Source organism: Patella vulgata, chromosome 2, assembly GCF_932274485.2.
Source record: "Patella vulgata chromosome 2, xgPatVulg1.2, whole genome shotgun sequence".
In the NCBI taxonomy this organism is placed as follows: Eukaryota; Metazoa; Mollusca; class Gastropoda; family Patellidae; genus Patella; species Patella vulgata.
In genome coordinates, this window is record NC_065880.2 from 50,965,472 (window position 1) to 50,990,239 (window position 24,768).

Here is a 24,768-nt window from a genome sequence, read left to right on the forward strand (position 1 = left end):
TGGGTAGCTACGGTGGCTCAGTGAGTAAGGTGTTGGCTCATTAACCGGGGTTCGATCCCTGTGTTGGCCGAGAAAGTTACCCGGAATTTCTAGATTGATTTCCACCTATCGGTAGTGCAGAACTGAGGGCCTGGTAAACTGATGTCCCGTGTACACGTTGGCGTGCACGTGAAAGAAGCCTTAATAGTTTGTATTCGAAATAAGTGTAGAATTCCCCCCATAACACACTGCATGGCGTATACCCGTCTTCATGGTGCAGAAAAGTGGGGTTTTATGTACTTCCGAAAAGCAAGGATTAGTATTTGGGTTTGAAATTCGGCGTCTGAAGATATGTACTGTTTATGATTCAATGATATAAAGAAAATGTTCAAACTTGAATGACATTGCCATATAACTGTGCTTATTCTGTTATAAGAGACCATTACCAGAAGTTGATGTTTTGTCGAACTGCTGGGACGATTGACTAGCAGCTGGTAAAATTATAAGCATCTCGTGATATGATATAAAATTATGTAACTGACAAAAATAATCCACCTTTTCTTACTTTATCTTTAATATAGTGTAGCTTTAATGAATCATTATGTATCCTAGCAGCCGTTTTATTCGTAAATTATTTATTCTATTTCTTTTAAAGCGTTTTCAATTTCATATGAAATGCGCAGTCTATACGTGAAGCACGCCATTGTAGAGAAGGTTGGCTAAACTTTGACAAGATTTATCATAAATGCATGACATGTTCGGATAACAAATTGATGTTAATCATCACGATTATTGAATATTTAGAATGCCTGAAATGAATGAAATGGGGTTTAACGCCCAATTTTTAGTAATCTATCGGGCTAATAAAGACGGGCATACGCCATACAGTGTGCTATGATATAAATTTTGCCCGGGCAGCAATTGAATTTCAACTGACAAAGATTATTTTACGTGCACACCAACATGTACTACACGTGACCTCAGTTTTTCGTCCCATCCGAAAGATTAGACGATGTTCCTTGGCAGGCACCCCATCCTGCACCATCGTCAAGGGGGGAGCCACTCTGAAAAACTGTCTCTGGTCAACAGAGGGTCGAACCCTGGGCATACTGGTTAACGAGCCAGTGCCTTACATACTGAGGCAAAGTGGCTCCATTGCAACTGAACTTGACTAGATATATAATAATATACAGTATTTTATTTTAAACGCATTCACTATTTTCCTTATGTTATTCATTTTATTGATTTTTATTACTTATATGCTCTTCAAGACAGCGAAAGATAAGCTATAGTAAAATTAAAGTCAATTTTAAATCTGGACGGTAAAACTAGCTACTATGCCGAAAGATTCTGTAAGTACGGTTTTATAGTTAATTATGCATGCGCCCACCTACGTGAAATTGCCATTAAATCATGAAATGCGGAAAGTCGGCCGTCGGTTTCCCAATGGTCTCGAGGCTCGAGCTTCATATATAATAAAGGAGATTTGATAAAGAGGCAAAGCGTCAATGGAGTCGTGAAATGTCAAACCGCACGCTGATCAGCAGTGAATATTCGCTAGACCTCTACAATGACTGACAGGGATGACATCGATGCTGCTTAATGAGCTTGCCATATTAACTTTTATCCATCTGTGAATTAAATTCTAAAACATTTTTTTAAGCATTAGAAAAATAAATAAAGGTGTTTGAAGTATGTGTAGGTAAAAATATTTCCTAATTAGTGTAAATAGTTATGGAAAATGAGTAAAAAACGTCATTCTGCTGGGACCGGTATCGTCTTATGTAAACAAAGAACGCGTCACTGAGCCAATGACTGACTCCGCGTGATATGACGTCACATGTTGAAAGTACTCATCTTTTACAGAGTTATTAGAAGATTTTCGTAATACCTCTGTGAAACAGATTGGCCAAATCGTACTCCATGTGTAGATTGGACTAACCAGGAGCAAACGATTGCAATTCCATTAAAACTGCGCACGTATCGTCGAACACAACTAATAAGAAATTACAATACAAACGTACATATACACTCTAATATGTGTTTTCGATCCATTTTCGTCGATGTTAGGTTCCAAAGAACAAAGATTTAGCTCCTGTAAGCCATATACAGCTTAATTGTGTCTAGCTACCTTGGATGCAGGTGAATTTAAACTAGCAATTATTTAACCAGGTTTGGGTCAGACGTCGAAGTTAAGCTTTAACGCAAGCCTAACAGGTGTTTATAAGCTAGCTTTGCTCTGTCTGAAAGGGATTTTGGTTTTCATTTAAAATCTCATTTGCACCGATTGACTTTATATCAAAGGGATCACCAGAGCAACAAAAACTTAACAAAAACACAATGTTTCGTTTCTTTTTTCTACTTCTTACTTCAAACGAAAAACTGTGAGGAGGTTGTATATTTAGATGAAAATTAATGCACTAATCAAAGAACGATCTTAGAATTATTAGATATGACATGTTCTGATTCCAAAAAGCGATATTTAATAAACCACTGCCATTCATACAATGCTGGCTGGAGATAAGAACAGCAATTGCTTGAATGTTTTCTGAGAATATTGGCTCCTAGTAAAACGCTCTAATATTCACTAATAAAAAAAATAATTTAAACGTTTATGTCAGTGTAAATCCATAAAACAGAAACCTTTATGTCCCAAATTGATCTATACTTTGTTAACGTCACCTTAGATAGTCTATGCATGCTTCATGAGTTAACAATGCATGGAAAGAATTTTTTGTGCCATAAGCTAGACCAACTTTTATGCTGATAATGGAAATATGCCAGTATAAAGTTAAACGTTATTATGTCCAGGGCAATACTAAATCGGAAGTACTCTTACTAAGAAAGGGGTGTTAGGGGTGTGCTGTAGATCTTAGGAAATAAAGTCCCTTGTCTATTATCTTGGTATTTCTCCAGGTTCTCTGGGTTTCTCCCAACGGCTAAGGATTCCTACGTGTAACTGAATTATTAAGTAATATACGTTATACAATAGTATGTGTTTCCCGAATTAAGCTTGTTTTGTATTGAATGGACATGCTTAAATATTATAACGTTGAAATCAGATTAATCAGCCAATCTTAAGTTACATTTTGTATTTTTTAGCAACGTGATTGGTTTCTTGTCGATGAAAAATTATAAATGTCTCTCATAATAATAGGCTATTCTATTACTATGATGCAACTTCTTATTTGAATATTGTTCAGAAAAATAATAGTATGCGGGTATATAGAATTTTATTATCAATATAGTATCAATATATGTATGTATCTTATTTAAAGCGAGATTTGTGCCACATATATGAATACTTATATAAACGTATAGATGTTGGTATGGCCGTTGTAAAGGTTTCAATGGATCTAATACTGGGCAAAAATTCTTAAGAACGGGAGGAATGTAAGACTATTGTCGAATTTTTGCCTTTAAATTAATAATAGCATTATATTAATAATTATGTCCTTATTGGTACCATATCCATAGACAAGACATTCATATCTCACGTACTCGAATTGAATGAGTTATAGGTTGACCCATAAAAAAAGTTGTAATTGATGAACATAACCGATTCTGGGTGATAGGAAATGATAGGAAAGTTACCACTCCATATTTGACATGAGTGACCAATCACATGATTAATTACATCATAATTAGCCAATAGAATAACTAATAGCTGTGAGTCTGAGCGTATATAACAAATAGGATGAGCGCTCTTGGGCAGACAGCATTGAGAGAGAGATACGGTTCGGGTTTAAGAGACACCATCTGGATTGATTAGTCCCCATTGATTTGTAGGAGAGAGATATGATGTAGTGTGTTCCGTCAGTAAACTCGATCTGCGAATTAGGGAGTGGAGAGAAAGATATGTTAATTTTAAGTAACGTAATATTATAACCTAAGTTTGTAACCTATGTATCCAGTGCTTGATATTAAATGCCGAACCAACTGTGGTATTGTTATTCCTGTAGCCATAAACTGAGTATAGAAGAAAATACACAACGTGGACAGGGGTTCAAGCCATAAGAAGAGAATTACAAATATAACCAGAGACAATACCAGGCGATCACAAGGCTATCAAAATATGTGACAGAAGAGAGTTTGCGTCACACGTCGGCTGTGGGGCGTTTTCCCGTGTGCTTTCCACATCTGACCAGCGACGCATAGCACTACATAGTGGATATTTTGCTTTTAATGGGGTTGGTGGTGACTGGGGTAACTAATGAGTTATTCAAATCTCACAAATACAACCATTTCATTTTTCATGAAACATAAGATATTGCGACTTTCTCGAATGTTTCTTGACCTCCTTAATTCCCGTTGTCTGTGTTTCTAACATATCAAACACATGCAATTAGCGTGATATTTCTTTAAGGATATATATTATTACAACGCCGGAATTGTGTTATTATGAGAGTAAAAGAAAAATAGTAAATACACTGTTAAGGAGGCGTGATGTAAAATGAAATGAACAAGCATTATGTTGTTGTGTTTAGGAAGGCAGAGACGCAATAACTCCTTCAAAAGGAGCAATAATAATACGCTCTAAAATGAGTGTCCGGCAAGGTTTCTTCTTGCAAGTTTGATAACAAGAACGCACCGACTGACAGGGATACCGACAATATCTTCATCAATAAAAAATAGGCTTTTAAAACAATTTGACGGGATTTGCATACATACATACATACATACATACATACTTACTATATTTAGTATAATATGCAACATACAAGTATACAATATTCTTTCTGTATAATATTTAATAGTTTCTCAGTCTCTAAGAAAAAAAATATTTAAGATATCACCCCGTCTGCTCCTTACAAAATGCACTATAACTTTCAAATAAGACATCGTGTCATGTATTTCCAACAGAATAGTCTATTATTATATATGAGACATTTGCGTAACATTTCTGACTTATGTACGGCAATCAGACATTTAGATGTAGACAATCTTTGCAGAGCCCTTTCAGAATTTCACAATTTTTCTTTCTTGAATTATAGGAGAAATTATTGGACGTGTGAATGTATTAATGGTTCTACCAAATTCATTGAACGCCCATCATGATGCCAATTACCTCCATTTGCGTCACAATATAATATGAAAATATAACATTAAAAAGAAATGCATTTTGTCAAATATCGCTGGGCAACATCCGCAAATAAGAACAAATAATTGCGTTTTAGGCAGCCGAGTTATGAGCTTAAAAATGGGATATGCTTCCATGAAAATGAGCGAAAAACTGGGACAGTGATGTCTACACGAAATTCTAAGAATTTGTAGAATAGGTTTTGAAAATTCCTAACCAAATTAATGCATGTAGTGGGTTGTTAGTAAAACAAAATCTATTAAATTTGCAAGACATATCTATTATTCGAGTTATGGAAGAAGTTCTCGTTGACATTAACAGAACGTGCTACATTGTTATTGGGTGGCTTCTATACCATCACAATATTCATTTCATGTGTTGCACAGTCAATAGTGACATTTCATCGGGGTATTAGATCGTGTAAAGGCTATAAGTAATCCAAATATCGCCATTATTTCTGATGATTAATCCAAGATCAGTATTTACACAGTCTCTGGCCTTACATTTATGTGATTTCGTCAAGCTAGACGGAGGAAATTGAAAACAAGATGAGCAGTCGTTATCAGATAATGAAACCATTGAAATACAGATAGTTCCTTGTAACATAGGACAAAGATTTATTAAAACACTTACACACATTCCTGTAAATCAACATTCATTTAATGTCACACTTTCAGTAAATCAAAGTTTTATAGTATCAGGGACTAAAGAACCTACACGGGTAGCATCATCAAAATTACTATTTGGATTGGGAAGGGGCCGAAAGTAGCAGATAATGCAAATCAGTTGTGTTAATAAACTTGAGACCATATGACTCCCTGAATAATTTAATCAATAGATTTTATTCATTTGGCGGGAAGAAAACGTAGCCGTCAAGCAAACATGTTTGTAAGTGTCTTTAGAAATGTCCTGGGAAAAGCCTACGATGTAGACCCCATCCTCGTCGCATACCGTACAAGCCTGTAATCAGACCAGTTCGTCGCTGTGGTATTCTCCAAATTTTAATGAAAATTGACTGCGCCAATATTTTAAGAAATAGCCTGTGTAGAAAAATATTTACATTATTCACTGAAAGAGAAAAGGACAACTGTGAGATAATTACCTAACGTGAATTGTAAACCTTTAACTAAATATATACTATTCAAAAAAAGTAGGGGATATTTGATTTTGGGGGCATAATACTAAAATATGCAAATGACTACGAAAAAAGTCACTATAGAACCTAACAGAAGAAACATTTCCAGTTACATGTGACGCCCAAACACACCAATAGCTACCGCATGGAATGCAGGTGATGCTTGGGATCATCATGGGGGTCCAACCCAAGATTTGCACGACTCTGACTTTGAATGTTACAGTCATTGTGGCATTGAATTCCAGGGTGGAAACATCAGTTTAATTGTTTTAGTGACCAGAAAACAAATTTTGATATGCGTCGGCTTACCCAAAATGAAAGGTTACGTGCCCTTGGCATGCTACAGATCGGCACAACACAGGCGGTTGTGGCGCGGACGATGAATGTTTCTCAGTCTGTCATAAGCAGGCTATGGTCCAGATACCGTGATACACAATCTGTACAGGACAGACCACGCTCAGGTCGACCAAGGGCGACAACTCAAGCCCAGGATCGATTTATCCGTACCTTGGCCTTGAGAAATCGTGTCATCACAGCAAATCAGATCAGCGCTCGTCTTCAAACAGACACTGGTGTGAAAGTGAGTGGCCAGACGATTCGGAATCGACTGCATAAGGGTCACCTTCGCGCCCGACGTCCTCGCGTGATCCCTTGTTTGAGAGATCATCACATTCAGGCAAGACGTCGTTGGTGTAGGGATCGTCAACACTGGGATAATCGACGCTGGAGCAATGTGATGTTTTCAGATGAGTCAAGGTTCACTGTTGATTTTTTGGACAGACGTAGGAGGGTGTGGCGTCGTCGAAACGAGCGCTTCCAAGACGTTAACGTCATCAGACATGATCGATTTGGGGGTGGTTCTGTTATGGTGTGGGGAGGCATCACTGTTGCTGGAAGAACGGCTTTACATGTTGTTGCAGGGCGTGTTACAGGCCAGTACTACCGGGACAACATCTTGGCAGTCCATGTTGTGCCGTTCGCACGACGTCATGGCCGCCGTTTCATCTTCCAGGATGACAACGCAAGATGTCACAGGGCCAGGATCGTTACAGGTTACCTCCAACAACAGAACATCACCACATTACCTTGGCCAGCACTGAGTCCCGACCTCTCCCCCATTGAGCATGTCTCGGACATGCTTGGACAGAGGTTACGTCAACGTCAACAACGTCCTGCCAATGTCCAAGAACTTGCTGCTGCGTTGCAACAGGAATGGGACAATCTGGACCAAAATGACCTTAGATGTCTCATTAGGAGTATGCCACGTCGGATCAATGCTTGTTTGGCAAACAGAGGAGGATTTACCCGTTACTGACTTGGTTGTGATGCTGTGGTAACTTTGCTGTTTGACCCCGGGTATCATTTTACCCTTATAATGGTCAGTCTGTGCCTTACTTAGTCTAACGATCATTTGGAATAAATCGATGAATGTGAACTTCATTTCATTTTGTCATTTGTTTCTTCGTCAGTTTCATTATGTGACTTTAATAACACTTAAAAATCAAATATCCCCTACTTTTTTTGAATAGTATACATGACTGTTAACTATTCAATCAAATGTAAAACAATTGAAATTCGGCTTAACGTTCTATTTCTCACATAAGTAAATACATCAGTTCCAGTGTTCTTTAATGTACATAAATGAGGATTGTTTGTGCAGTGTGTTTGTAAACCGAGAGAGAGAGAGAGAGAGAGAGAGAGAGAGAGAGAAAAGCTCTGAATGTTAAAATTATATGTGGGTTGTGTTTAAAAAATCCTATCAAATGTTTAGAATAATGTGGGTATCTACCTTGTCCTTAAGCTTATGGGATACTTATATCGTTGGTTTTTATGCGTGGAAGCAATGACTCTCCAAATTGTACGCTTTAAATGCATCTGGATAATCATGGGAAAGTAGTCGTCGCGAGTATCAAGTCATTCATAGAATTGAACAAAGAAATTTTTTAATGGGATTTCACATTAATGTGCTGTCATGGTCGGTACAATATCTTGAGCTGAAACTTCCGTATTTCTACATTGGGAATTCATATGGTTCAATTTTATTTCAATAATTCGCTTGTGCGTAGGGGTCTTTAGCAGTGGAAGGAAACCGGAGGACCCGGAGAAAACCCACGAGTTTGGACAGGCAAATCTACTCATTGTCACGTACATCCGGGGAATCGAAGCCACGCCAATTGCCTCAATGACAGACCTTATGATTCAGCGCGCACGCGCAAACCATTCAGCCACCCACCCCCCGCCCCGCCGCCAGTGTTTGTAAACGAGTGTTGTGTGTTCGTGTATATTTATTTAATTATCAACGTATACCATGTATAGTCCTTAACAAAGTTCAGCCGTATACTCCATTAATAGAACACTCGGCCTGAGAACTCTCCGCATAGTGAATATGATACTTTATTACTTGAATGTATGCCTCGGTGCATGTTTATTGCTCTTGCCAGTCCAATATCAAATCCAAAAATTTCTTAATCTGCTTGAATAAATATGCTTTTTGTTTCTGTAATTCATGCAATCGTTTATGTCACTTTGACGTCTGCTTTCTCTCCAAAAGAGAATCCATTATCCGATATTTTGACTGCTTTGCATAGAATGATATGTTGCTGCTTTGTATTACATCCAGTGATTGGCACTTTCAAAATCCAGGGAGACGTGTATCTAAATATTAGTAGAAGATATATTGTAATTTGCTGTACAGGCGGTTATATTTTGCTTCAAACAGAAAACTGAGAAGCGGACGATTATCTGCTCTAAGGATGTCAATATTTATGTATGTAATTATGTGGAATGTAATTTAGTAGTACCACTGGGTAGATGATTCAGAATTCTCAAAACAGGCCTCGTCTTTCCACTCTTCGTCCTTCTGAATGTCAACCATATGGATTCAATCAATTAGTTAGCACGAAAACAAAGAATCAAATGAAAACTTTGATTCTACGTCATATTTAATGTTCCAGGAATTGTTCCTATGCACGAACTCACTAAATCAACTATTTGATTACCGAAAAGCTGCACTCCAAATGTTGATAGCTTATTTGTACTGTTAACGATAACACAACGATAAAATAAACGTCCACGCGGATTACCTTTGAAAATTTACCGTTAGACTTATAATAGAATGCATCTTCCAGTTCAATACAACCTAAAAACTTTCAAGCAATTTGTTTATTTTCATAATGAAGTCGTTTCGATATTTGGAAGTCGTGGAGATTTGGTACATTCTCTTATATTGTTGGTACAGAAAATCGCATTTCATTTCTTTTCTAATATAATGGTATAAAGTTTGTGTGCGCATTTCCAGTTAGTGTACGTAAAGTGTACGTAAAGTCTTATAGCTATTGCGCTATAGGGACGCTAAAACTAAACAGTTTATTCAGATACAATCTTCAGTCTGAGAGTTATTCCGTATCCCAGAGGTTTAAACGAACCCCTATTCCTTTCTAAATACCGGTCAAATATGCCAAGGCGGCGATATTATTCTTAGAATCCCATTTATCATGACATTGTGTTTGCTTTAAGAACTTTTTTGTTTGGGCATCATACATCACTGTCATTTTCCTCTGAAAGTATCTTTAACTAGACATTTGTCCTTAACTGCTTTATCTCTTTTGGCTCAGCAAAGGGAAAGTAAATCACAAGATCATTTTGATCGTTTAATTTATAATCATCCTATTATCAGCCGGGCGCGGTTGCAGAAACTTGGGACAAGTTGGTCCAGTTTTTGAGCAACATCCAATGGAGTAGGTTATATTTATCCAACACCATAAGTAACGTTGATCTAATATTCAAAGTTTGGGTAGTTCATGGTTTTTTTTTCCTCAAACGTTAATTACAATGACATCAAGATTTGAACATCGATCATACTATTTTAGTTTCGGTGTGTGAATACTGCTCTGAGATTTGCCAAGATACACATTAAAATTTACCCGACATATATATAATATGGTAATTTCACCTCAGTCAAACGTCAGTTGCTTTAATTAGTGAGTTCATTCCAATAGAAATGCCGTTCGTTCATTATGTAAGGGCGTGTCAAATTGATTTGACGAATTTTCATGACGTCAGAGCATTGCATTTGTTTTGTTTTGGTTTTTTTTTTTAAAAAGTACAACCGAGTTTAGGGTGCATCGCTAGAGCAAAGCTCTATTAAATCTGTCTTGTGTACGAAAAGATAATCATGGTTTCTTTTGTGGCTCTATTAACAGATGATTAATAGTTTCGCATTTCTTCCTCACAATACACTTACTTTACGTTTTAGGTGCTATATTTTCAGAATAAACACATGCACATGTTCAACTGCATAACAACGTCACATTACTCTCTACTATGTTAATTACAAAATCATATTTTCTCGGTGATCTCACGAACAGTCACCTTGACGAGCTATCGCTCGAAATCCTCATGGTGTTGAAGGCGAATCATAACCTAGATGTCCCGGGTTCGAATCCTAGGGTGGGCCGAGAAGAGTCTTTGTGCTTTTTCAAGCCCGCTTCCCACTTCAGAGGTTTCACCTGCGAATATGACAAGGACAGTTTACAACCCATGCCTTCTTTACGCGGACCAAAGGTGACGTTATAAGTTACATGTGTTCGGACTATTATTACATGTCACCAAATCACCGAATTCTCTTTAACAGTGAAGAGACCACATCCATTCGCGTCCACTCTTGGAATGTCGCTCGTCCAGCTACCCTACTGAAATACATATATATATTAATAATTAAGAGGACGGCGACTAGTCTGTAGTCTCTGTGGCGTAGTAGGATACTGGAATTATAATAGTATCCGAATTTCCACAAGTGTACCCTCTCTATACTTGTTTTATGAGGTCAGTGTATACAAATATTTAAAAAACAATATTGGAAAATGTATGAGATTGAAACATCAAATATTATTGACAATTTCCAGATCAAATGTATAAAAGTGAAAGAAAATACGGGCTCCTCGCGAATTGTGAAAGTCGTTGACAAACGCAATGTTAAAGCCTCGCTTTTGCCATACACAAAACTTGTGGTGAGTATTCAAAATGTCAGTAACTTGTATTTACGCTACCATTTAAATCAGACAGACGAAAAACATTGAACTCTTAATACTGTATTTCATACAAATGTTGCTGGCCGTCATCACACCTATAGCTTTAATAGTTTTTCTTTCTTTTTTTTTCATAAAATGCTCAAATAGAATAATTTGAACCCGAGGAAAAATACCAAACAAACACCGATGTTTGAAATGAAATTCCAGTGGCCATTTCTCTTAAAATCTAATCCTATAATATGCATGGGTGTGAGGTTTTATGCGATAAAGTGAAGTTATAATATTATAGACATGTGATTCTTTTTAACTTTTCTCACAATCGGATTATTGTAAAACCATGTTACGTGTGTTGTGTTTCAATGGTGGGTAAGCACTTGACAATTGACCAACTGGATCACTATACAAGGTGTCCGCATCGTAGATTTGTCTGGATAAACAAACCGAAAGTTGAGCATTGATTGGTATATAGCTAAAGAAAATAAGCTAAATTTCGGAGATTCTTTTTGTTTTTGTTTTATCCTTTTATTGATTGAATAAAATAAACCCATTAAGACATATGGTGAATATCATAGGGGTAGACACAGACGTCTTTGCAAACATACCAAATTCATTTGCTTCTTTCATAAATATCCTAAATTGATAACACCGATATCGTTCACGGTTTACATAATACTAAGTACTACGGGTTATGATAATCTGATCAGATCAAGTACACCTATTACGACCTTATTCTGTTATCTGTATCTAAGTAATGTGTACAATGGACGAGACCCAGTAAAGAAGGTTGTTCCGTGCGCCGTAAAGACCGAACAAGGGCTATCCCAACTTAATATCAGCCCATAAACTATCGAGAGTTTTAAAACCCAGTTGTGACGCTTGTCAGGAGTTGGGTGTGCAGGGGTGATAAGAAATTTATGTCTAGTTGTTTGAATTGGATGAAAAAACGGTGTCCGGTATTGCTCGATAAAGATCCTCTTGCAGTTGGAATACGAAGAAGAGTAGGTGGGAATTCCACCGTCTGGTAAAAATTTACCTACTCGCAGTGTAAAACAACAATATCCCCATAGTCTCAAAATGCCAAATCAATTCTATTCTATAACATTCTAGTAATTCAATGAATAACAAGTTGCAAATCCACGACCAGACTGCATGATGAGAAGGGCTGATTATTCTACCATTAAATATATTTCAGGTTAATGGAAGCCTAACGATATAAGTCTGATATAACTATCAACAAACTATACACACCCACTTCATGATCAAATTATGTAACGGAAATGTGGATCATATCTTTATAAAAAAAAACACGGTAGGTTATTATAACCCAGTGTATGTCAGCTAATGTAATCTTTTAATATCAGTAAAATTATATTATTAACTGTCAGTGTTTAATTATTGATATGGCCAATCTAATTGAACATCGCCTAGACAAATTGAAAACAACGTTATCGTTGTTGATAACCCCAAACCTCCACGCAATTTACCACTTAACAAAATGAGATTTATTTCCAAAAAATTACAGTAATCCATTCAAACTTGAATCTATCGACAATACGCCATATTTGACTAATTATGATACATCGTTCAAATATATAATGATCTGGTTTATAAATTTTAAAATCTTAGAATATTGAGAATGATTTTTTTTTTATTTTGATTTTTTGTGCACATTAAAGCTCATGTTATGTTGACAGCCTTCGCACTTAATCGTTTTGAGGAACAATAATCTGGCTTAAAAGGCAAATATAGACTTCAGTCCATGCACAATATAAAAACCTGTAAGCTATGGTCATTTAAAATTCTGTAACTTTCTATATGTTAGTCCCCCCCATTATCCCTCTCTTTCTCTGTCTAAAGAATATATTTCAGTCAAATATCACATCTGTTGATCTAATGATCTATCTAAAGAATACATTTGAGTCAAATATTACATCTACAACTTTTATTAAAACATGAATAATAACTAAGATTGTTGCTTTAATCGTCTTAAAGGGGCATTGGGTAAGATTAGACAAAGAGCTGACAGTTCTGGCTATAATAGTTAAAAAGTAGATAATAATGAAAACATAATATGCTGAAAATTCAGTCAAATTACTTCACTCTGAACCGAGATATTAGCGATTCAATTTTAGGCTAGCCTCGATCGCCATTACTAACGTTGGTGCGATAATGAACACAGTCTCGATTATCCAATTTTACGTTAAATTATCCATCACAAAATGTATTCAATTCCACTAAATATTGAAAGCATCAGGAGTTGATCATGGCTAAGTTAATTAATGTCTAATTAACAATTTAGATAATATTTCAGGCCTAAAGAAAGACCTACACAGGGCATATTTAGCGCTTGCATAATACATGTTTAATTACTGTCTAAAGAATATTTTTCTGTCCCTATCTTTGTTAAATTCAAATAAAAGGAAATGTTTATTGACCTTCTGGTGCATCACATCCTCGGTTACCCAGTGTACTCATTCCGTTCTACTCCACTATACCCTGGGTTAATCTATTGGGGAGACACGTTTTCAAGTTATCCGCCCTTGATGATTGAGCTTTTTTTATCGACCAATCCCATAAATTGTTATTTGAAAAGGAAGTTGGAAAAGGTAAGTAGCTCTCATCGGACAATGTTAGGAGTTGGCCTATTCTAAATGCGTAATTATTAACAACCAATTTATTACTCTGTTAATGAAGACCAGACGTTCGTATAATAATGTAGGGTCATTAGTTTTATTTAGAATCGTTCGTTCGTTCCAGGAATTTTATGTCCACGTGATATCGCAGACAAGTTATTGAGAATCAAATTGCCATGTATAAGTTCAATAATAATAAACATAACAGAATGACATATTTCAGACAAAGAACGAATAGTAATAATAATAACAAAAGTCAAACACATAGATGTTATACATATTTGAAATCAACAACACATACTACACATTTTGATAATACAATTAAATATAAATAAATTATAAATATATACATTATTTACATAAATCATTCAGTAAATGGACATGAATATGTTTATCTACCCTTATAAAAACGAAGGCGAAACGATTGGTTTGTAAACTGTTTTCTGATTGGTTCGTAGACTGTAGCTACATTCTAGGCCAGGGCAGATAATTTGAAATCGTGGAAACCCTATGGATAAACCCAGGGTATAGTGGAGTAGAACGGAATGAGTACACTGGGTAACCGAGGATGGGTGCATCGCAGCTTTAAAAAAACAATACAATCTGTGCTGATATATGTATCATTCTAGAAGACGTTTAAATGTGAAATAAAGTGTTATAGTGGTATATAATTATGCCAACATACTCTTAAAATCAGATGACTGTATATCCAGTAGACGTGGTACAAGGGTTAATCAGCGAACTGGATGTATGAGATGTGTTTTGACGTTTGGGAAAGTAGGACGAGGGAAAATGTGTAGGGAGTGAAGTGCTGTAAAGGGATAGTTAGATGTATTATGAATGGTTAGAGTGGCTGTGGTGTTACGGTGAAATACTATGCCGCCACCGTAACACCACAGCTTTATGATTTGTTAGACAGGAGTGATGTAATGGGTGTCAACAACTGGGTATGCTGGTACCGTCGCAACGTAGCCGTGAAATATATATTGTGGGGGGGAAGGGCGGAAACGTAAAAATATACAATGTTGACAGTATGTGCCAGGCATGAGGCTGCGCAGACCGAGCGGTAGCTCGATAGGGAGTGTGTGGGAGGGTCATCCTCATAAAAAATTTTTTTTTTAAATTTCAGTTTTCTGTAAGCAGTGAAAACACTATTTTGGCATTGTTTGCGGGGTTAAACCTAAAAATCACATTAATACACCTATTGCACGATATTGTGAAACTAGCTGACGAAGACAGCTCGGGCGGCGATTGTTCGACTCGGGGCTGCTCTGTCAGTATCTAACAAACGCATTTAGTTCGCGTACAACTTTTAAAAACCAAATGTCAGTATGGTATTTCTCACATAATTGGTTATCGCAAAAACAGAGTAAACTGAAAGCGAGTAATCTCGACTCAAACCTATAGTCTATAGCCTACACTCGTCACTAGGCTTCCTATATTATTGTTTGTGGACGGTTTACTACTCAGTGATAAGCCTGCGCCGCAAAAAGAGATCTCGCCTTTTATTATTAGTATAATGACTTCCTCATGTGCGGCAGGTTAGTTTGCTTCTAAAAACACTGTTTTCCGTTCCAAAAAATACAAAAGTAATTTTCTACCAGATGACCATGGTTCTTTTCACCGAGACTAGATAATTTCTCTCGGTGTAAGGATATAGCTATGGATAAGTTCATACAAGGTCAATAAATCCGCGGTCACTTCGGGTCACACTGTTGAGAAAATAAACCGATGGGTTTGTTTAGTAGCAAATCGAGCGTAAATCAACTGAGTTTGTACTGAAAAATTTTTGAGTGATATGTATGAACTGTCTTCACACATTCGGTTTATAATTAGCGATACACAGGTACAGTGGCAAAAGTTGTACTTCACAGACTGTTTACCTCCGAACTACCTCCGCACGAAATCCCCGATTTGGGTACATGTTAAAAGAAAAAGAAATAGTACCTGTGCGCGTGCCAGTAAAAAAAAAACCTAAGAGTTCGCGCATAAAAATGCCCGAACGTACCAGGCGCCAGGTCATCTAGATAGCTTATATATGATTTCCCTCTAGAACAGATATTTATGAAAGATTTCTGATAAAATGCAATAAAGGGAATGTGTCCAGACGTTTGAACTGTTATAATATCCCCTATAGTGTCTTATCATCTTATCATCATTCAGCGATTTATTGCCCATTACCTATAAATCTTTACACAAACATCAATTATTTATATCTATATTAGCCCACCGAAATAAGGGAAAAAAACAATAGCTTTATATTAAGATATGGGAAACACGTCGATCCTATATATTTTATAGTATAGAATATATAATAGTTATTTCTTTTTGTTTATAACATATAAAATTCAGCCCTTTTGTATAAATACGCCTCGACAATTAGCCATTGATTCCCTTTAGTAGGACAATAAAATGAAACCAAACGGAATGGGATGGGCTTTAACGTCTCGTGAACACTTAGGTCGTTTTGTATGAGATTCTTCTACGGTATCTATCTAATCTATGGTTATACGTGCAATGTGAGTTGGGGGGGGGGGGTGCTGGGTACCCCGACAGTGGCGTTTCCGCCTACTCAAACGCTATCTTTCCAGGGATCTTTAACGTTTATTACCTGACTGTACTCTGGGTCCTGGGATTTTGTCCCGTCCGTATAACCAGACAACATTTCCTTGCCAGACCCATAGTGGAAAATCATGAAGATTCCAAAGTTAACGATCTTATTTTGCAAATTATAAAAGTTTCAGTACTTTGAAGAACCACCATGCTGACGATCACGGAACGTAAAGTTGCAAACAAAACGTACGACGCAAAATATGTTCCTTCGCTGTTTAGTGGTTATCCTCCGTTAATTCAAAACTGAAAATATGGTGTTTCTCATGGCCGGGAAAAATAAAGTTAAAAGAACGAATGTGATTAACATACCCAGTCAACCAGTAGATTTGACAAGTACGGCTGCAACGCTGTTGCCAATGTAATCTGAAAGTGATTAAAACACCCATAACAAATACAATAACAAAAGAATGTATCTTTAGTAGACTAAAATTGCAAATTATTAAGTGACATACTGACATACCAACCGGAGATTTCTCATAGAAAATTGGGTGATGTCTGTGTAAATGCGCAATACTTATATCTTTTAAAGTTCCCAAATCATTATACCGTTAATCAAATTCCTTCTCTCCCGTTTAAGTTTATGTATTATTTTCAAGAAACTATTCCCTAACTGATTTCCTTTTTTTATATATCTACCAGAAAATTTAAGAAAATGATTGCCAACAAATTCTGGCCTACTTTGGTATGAATAGGCAGTTAGCAATGTAATGTACGTTTTAAAGGAATGTTCGACCATCTAAACTTTTTTTTTTCTGAAAGTATGATATTTCCTAAACCGGAAAAAATATACTTATATATACTTGCATAAATTACATTAGTTACTATTATAAAACGACAAACACAACTGTTATTATATCCCCCCCGATAGTTTGGATATTTTTTTCCCAATCGATGGTTATGTATTTATTATGGCGAGAGTCGAGGAACATCTTTAAACGGAAGGTATTATTAGTTGATTTCCGCCGATAGTTTGGATATTTTTTTCCAATCGAATGTTACTTATTTACGATGGCGAGAGTTGGGGAACCATCTTTAAACGGAAGGTTTTATAGTTGTTTTTACGTAGAACGAAGAATTTCAGTGATTCAAAAACTTGGTTTCAAAATCTGAAAAACCTTCTATGCGATTCATTGTGTCCCGCAAATCTAACTATATTTAAATACAATAATGCGCCTCAAATAGTGAACGGTTGACATATCAGGACAAAAAAGACAAGCATTATTTTAACATTATTGTTTGTTGCAAAATGTGGTATCTTAATCTATGTTGAAATTTTATTGCTTATCTTTTTTTCGTTTCTAGAAAATTCTAAATAGTAATAGAGGCATGCCTGATGTCACGCTGAAATAGTTTGTATGACTGTTCCATTTCTTCAGCAAATAAAAAGTGGATCGGGTCATACATGTGAGAAACATTGTAATATCTTTTTTCTATTTTCCGAAATATATATTCCGCCCACTCTCTACTATGGAAGCATATAAGGGTCAGTAGCAAGACAGACACCGACGGTAATATGTCAACATATTGTGATCATTGAGATTATTTTAGACCTGAAAAGATGATTTATGCCGAGTTAATTGATCAACGCGCTATGTTGTATGTCGTTTTTTTTTGTGTTTTTTTTTTTTTGGGGGGGGGGGGTTCTTCAAAATGGCCACGTATGCGTTAAGATATTGCTATTCTGGAGCGTTCTCGACATATTCCATTTCGCCGTAGTATATTATTATTTAGACATGTTCGTAAAATACCGCTATGCGCTATGTCGACACAATTGGAATATATCGACAAAACTTCTTAATAGCGATATCTGAAAGCAAACGTGTGCATAATTTAAAACGAAATACAACTCAGTGCATTGATTCAGTTAACGCGACAAAAAACAGTCCATTCAGGTGTAAATTCTTCAAAACGATCACAATATATTGACATATTACCTTATTAATATCTCGATATCCATAGCGCTATTGACCCTAATACGCTTCCATAATCTACCCTAATTTATTTATAAAAAAAATGTTATACCTATATTCAAAGTGATATTTTCGACTTACTATTAAAAGTTTGAAAGGATACGACCTCATTAATTTAGGGTAAAAATGGTTATATTTAATAAAAGGAGCTAAACCACTAATTTTTTGTTTTCAAAGGATCAAGCAGTACGCGAATAATTTTAGTTTCATATTTGGTGTAATCGACATTATCTATAGATATACAAATTCTATTTTTCCGCTTTTTTCACGTCAAAAAATCGTGTTTTTGTTTTTGAGATCTATTTTTGCAGACAAGGGAAACGTGCTGCCCGAAATAATTATTCTATGGTTGATAATCACAAAGAAATCTTTATTATAAATCTGCAAATAATTAATATGTTTGCCATTACAGAAAGTTCTTTATTTACTATTTATACACTAATTGGTAATTGGTGACTATTCTGGCGATCTTCTACCCAGTAGTTTTAGCCTAGCTCTGCAAACCACGCCCAAGCTACCGCTCACAGTAGTCACAAGTGGGTCATTTTCTGTAACATTGGTCATTTTATAAACTTACAAACTTATTTTGTACTTTTGAATATTAGTGCAATGCCAATATTGAAATTTCGATTAATCATTACTGTTTTTAAGATGTAAATATGTTTATAAGCGTTATGGCGATCAAGTACTCGTATGATCCGTTACTGAGCGATGATCACATTGACCTCGCCATTAAGTACCTTGTTGATTAGTTAGTCTGAAGATATCAGTTGATGAAGAAAGTAATTCGAATAATGTGATCTACCGTATCAATCACATTTTAATCAGCAAAAAGTTTTTCACCAAAGCTTTTGAATTTATTCTGACCCGAAATTAATTATAGTTTTCAAGAAACAGAGAAAGAAAATTCTCACTAGACATGCGATATATCCATTTACACGCCATGTTGACTAAACCTGGTTCCATATTACAACGTCATTAAACAGTAATAAGATAAGAGATGTAATTCTGTTTTTGATATTATTTCCTGTGGTTTTTACAAAACCGTACTCCTGTTTCTAGTTCTGTAGGTTGAAGATAATATTATAATATTTTTTTTCTCATTTAATGCCCATCTTGTAACTTAAGTTTGTATTTATCTGAAATGACTTAAAATCCATCAGACGTGGTATCATCTCGCGAGTACAGAATGAAAAGGACACTTTTCATTTAAAGTTGTTCTATTGCATCAATGTGGACAAAAGTGAGAAGAAATTTTTTTCTCCACAGATAAGCAATCTCAATATCGACAGCATCGGGTAGCGCCCATTTATTAAGGAACAGGAACAGAGCTGAATTGTGCCCCCCCCCCTCCCGGACACACACACACACACACACACACACACACACACCCACACACAACACAACACACACATATACATAAAATCTATTACAAGAAGACGGAAATCAACTACTGGTCTATTAATAAATTATAACTCTACCGTAACTAAAAAAATATATCCATTTCATATGACTAGTTTTAATGCAAAATTTGCATTATACTAGTTCATCAAAAGGTACGTAATAATGTGGTTGCTACCTATATCTAAATCTCTAAAATATGTCAAATCTGTATGAATGTAACTTATAATTTGGACAAATAAACAAACAGAGAAAACAATATAATATCATGTCTACTGATGATAGTGTGTTGAGTTGTGTTGTGTTGTGATACCATGGTGATATTAAAGTCGGGGACGATCTCTAGAGATCCATCTGTTATTAGCTTCCGGTTGTTGTACTGCATTCTGATAAACATCGTACAAATATTCACAAAGATATTTGTTGTGTGTTAAGCTATTTTCAAGGGACAATTTGCCGATACTTTTTTATTCCACGGTTATCTGCTATTGTCCTCTCGATTTAGTTAAAAGTACTTTCAAGGGACAAGTTGTGAGTATACACAGGAAGTAACTCAATTCCATAATCTCCATAATCTTCTATCTGCTCGACGCCAACACAAGGAACATGGTTGTAAATAAATGTTCAACATATTAAGGTTTTTATCAAAAAATAATTTAAGCAGGCATTACATTGCTTAGTAACAAATCTCGATTGTAGCGAGAGAAAATAGAATTAGATTCGTATTACTGCGTTGTAGCTCTACATATATTGGGCACGCCAGGAGCAAAATATCAAATCATAATACAACGTGTTAATTAATTAGATTTTGTGAAATTAAATTTGAACCAATGCCCCGGAATTGTTTCTCTTGTAAAAAATACAAATTCTGAAAGATTATGAACTATGTCTTCTGGTTTAGACATTTGATCTTGTTTAAACTGTACTGATTATCTTTTTCTCGTTTGACCGCGCGTCTGTTATTACTATCTGAAAATACCAAATAACGGACATGTTAAGTTTTAATGTAGTAAATATGTCGACATTTCTAGGCGCTTATAGATAACGAAAAATACATTTTAGATCTTATTAACGTCTAAATACAGACGCTTTATTTTCTATCGACGCTACAAATGATGGTGGACTATTTCAAACTGTCAGCTAGTTGTTTGTTTTATGGGGTTTTAAGGATGTTTTATAAATTGTTTCTTATACTTATACCTCTTCCTTTTAAAAAAAATGGTTTAGAGTGTCTTAATGTTGAAATTGTTCTTGTTATTGACTTTTCGTTCCTGAATGTGTTTTGTATACTCCATTTTCCTTCTATATACAATCACTGAGAAAAGCTCTCCAAATTTCGTAAGGTGTCCTCATATCATAGCTACAAGCTGAGGTATGGAGGTTGACCTACCGAGTGGTTTAACGCATGAGTTTTAGATCATAAGGTTTGTCATTGAGTCATTTGGTGTTCAATCCAATGGCCTGTGCGCGACAAGGTGTAACACCTCGACTCCATCCTCGCGGTTTGTCTCAGATATGCCATGTCAGCCCCGAAAAGGAAATCAAATTTCGTTCTGTTTGGGCTCAATTAAGGTGTTCTCTCATAGGGTCACTTTGACACTTGAAGTTACAGTTGATAATAATCAAAATCATGATTAAAAAAAACAGGTCCTCTGATAAACATTCACTAGCCGATAGTCAAAATTATTGCCATATGCTGTTAGCGGCCAATGCTCGTTGAGAAATGCAATGAAAGGAATACATGTAGTGTGTCATATTTTATTTTTACATATATCCATTAATAAGTTTGAGAAATTCAAATGCCACGTATCCCCATGTTTAATTTGTGTTGACAGAAGATAAAGAGCTTTACGAAATATATTTCATGTCGAATACTACGGAATGTCTGAAAACATATTCATTCGAGCCACATTTCTTGTTTTACTTCTTATAAAGGTGAACATGTCAGGCAGCAGAAATGCTTTTATCATATTTTAAATTGTTAGGCAGTAGTCTTTGTAATATTTTATACACCTGTGTTTACTTTGGACATTTTTAACAAATGTAATTTTATCGAAACAGATATTGTTATTATTGTTCGATTTATATAGCGTTTTATTACACGTAAGTGCTTCTAAGCGCATTCACAACAAAACAGTTCAGAAACGTTTTTGAAATAAATATGTTTTTAAGTTAGTCTTAAAGCTCTGGATGGAAGAGGATTCTCACTCTCGAAGAGTTTTTGGAACATCATTGCACATTTTAGTTGCTCTGACTGAGAAAGCATATTCACCAGAACGTTTATTATATTTAAGAATCCTCAAAATGCTACGATCACCTGAAGAACGAAGGTTGGGTCGCCGGGGAGTATAGAATTCAAAGAGTTCTTTTAAATAACTGGGGTCAGTTAATTGTTTTAAACACATTCACAAGAGCTTTAAATTGAACCCTCGCTCGAACTGGAAGCCAATGGAGTTTCTGTAACTTAGCTGATATATGATCAAATTTTCGTGTTTTAGGCATGAGACGTGCAGCATTGTTTTGCGCTATTTCTAGTCTGTTTAAGGCTGTTTCTGGTGCTCCTAATAGAAGTGAATTTGGATAGTCCATATGCGATGTTACTAATGCTCCAACAACACCCTGGAAAGCATCAGTATTAAGATTAGAGCGTATTCTCGAAATAACTCTCATTTGAAGATGCATTTTCCGTATGATACTTTTGATTTCGGAAACTGGGGATATAAATTCATCGGTCACATAGCCAAGATTTTTAGCAATCACCGATCTGAATTGAATCCGCTTTAAACAATTTACTGGATTGTGATTTTGATGACATGACAAGAAATTTGGATTCGTCGTCGTTAAGCTTTAGTCTATTTCTGGTCATCCATCCTTGAATGTCATTGACAAGACTCTAGTCTACTGATAGAATCCTTGGAAGCAAGATAGTTGTTGTGATGAAAGTAGTCATATATCTGGGTGTCGTTAGCAAAGCCATGGTTTTGTACCCCATGTCTTGTGATTTGACCAATTGGAAGAATGTATAAGAGAAAAGTAAAGGTCCCGATACAGATCCTTGTGGAACACCTATTGAAACAGCACAGGGTTGAGACACAGGCCTGTTTATTTGCACCTGTTGAGTTCTGTCTTGAAGATAGGTGAAATCAGAGTTAACTTTAAGCATACAGGAACAGTACTAGTCGTTATAGAATTATTAACAATGCCAGTAATGATTGGAAGCAGAACCTCCAATACTTTCTCCTCTTTCAGAAGCCAGGTTGGAAGCAAGATAGTTGCTGTGATGAAAGTATTATGTGTATCAAATTTACTCTTTAGTATAATCTTCTTTACCTGTTCTTCAGAAACAGTAACAAATAAATTTAGATTGCACTCTAACGACGGAAATGGTTTTCATCCTCCGTATCGGAGTCAACCAGACTATCTATTCCTTTCCTAATGTCAGATACTTCAGTTTGGAAAAAAGAAGGAAAATCCCTCGGCAAGCCCAAGCTCAACAGTTGATGATGGAAGCTGTCGAGTTGTATCCGATGTAAGCGACTGGACAATTTGATAATTTATTATTATTATAGTAACTATTTTTGGCAGATCTGATCATAGATATGACCTTTGCATATCTATATATCTGCTCTGTATATCTGGTTATGAACCTCTAACTTGGTTTCATGCCACACTCTTTCTGTTTTTCTGCAAATAACTTTTTCTGTCTCTAAGATTGCCATCATAGGTGTCACTGGCGAGAGTTGGGGAAGCATCTTTAAACGGAAGGTTTTATAGTTGTTTTTACGTAGAACGAAGAATTTCAGTGATTCAAAAACTTGGTTTCAAAATCTGAAAAACCTTCTATGCGATTCATTGTGTCCCGCAAATCTAACTATATTTAAATACAATAATGCGCCTCAAATAGTGAACGGTTGACATATCCGGACAAAAAAGACGAGCATTATTTTAACATTGTTGTTTGTTGCAAAATGTGGTATCTTAATCTATGTTGAAATTTTATTGCTTATCCTTATCCTTAAAAAATTACAAGAATGAAATGAAATGAAATGGGGTTTAACGTCCTACTGTTCTGCTCCTAAACTTGGCTAACGAAGACGGGCATACGCCATACAGTGTGCTATGAGTGAAATTTTGCCGGGGCAGCGGCGCTACGGCCTACTCTTATGCCAAGGGATCTTTTACGTGCACGCCAATATGTACACAGGACCTCGGTTTTTCGTCCCATCCGAACGACTAGACAGCTGTCCTTGTCAGGCCCTCCGTCCTGCATCACTGACAAGGGGTAACCACGCCGGAAAATCTGGATGAACTTTCTCGGCCAATGCAGGGATCGAATTAAAAAATTACAAACTATCAGACTTTATTTGGGCAACGATAAAGGGACAACGGAAATGATTAAAAACTAAACATCCAGAATAGCCTTGTGAGTAAGATGCTAGATGGCTATAAGCGTTGTTTCCCCTTGTCAATGATGTAGTACGGAAAGTTTTGCAAGGGAAAGTGTCGAATCTTCGGATGAGACGAAAAATCGAGGTACCATGCATATATTGGCATACACGTAAAAGAACCCTTGACCGCTGACCGGGCAAAATTTCCCTCATAAAGCACACTGCATCGCGTATGCCCGTCTTCATAAACCCCGTTGGTGCAAAAAAGTAGGACGTTAAATCCCATTTCATTTCTATAATAGCATTGTGCACTGTATACAAATATTGAAATTTATAAATATAAGTTATAGGCCGAGATTTATCTAATTGGCCCAATCATAGTTTAGTCTGTTCAGTATCTGGTATAAACTTTCAGTATCTCACTAATTACATCAAATTGTCGTTGCCGTGAAGCCAAGTACATATTACCTATTGTACGTCTCACACTAATCAGCCATTTTGTCAAATCTACTCGTCATTAGTTTTTCTGTCCGAGCGGT

The 24,768-nt window shown here is 36.1% G+C and overlaps 1 long non-coding RNA gene across 1 annotated transcript in view; it reads right to left on the reverse strand.

Moving 5' to 3' along the window:
• Positions 1 to 17,030, reverse strand: part of LOC126810889 (uncharacterized) — a 39,234-nt gene extending 22,204 nt beyond the window's left edge. The window contains exons 1-2 of the long non-coding RNA XR_007675321.2: positions 16,935 to 17,030; positions 16,780 to 16,833 (exon numbers count right to left, since the gene is read on the reverse strand). This is a non-coding gene — a long non-coding RNA (uncharacterized LOC126810889). The remainder of the gene's footprint in view (positions 1 to 16,779; positions 16,834 to 16,934) is intronic.
• Between the last annotated feature and the right edge of the window lie 7,738 nt (positions 17,031 to 24,768).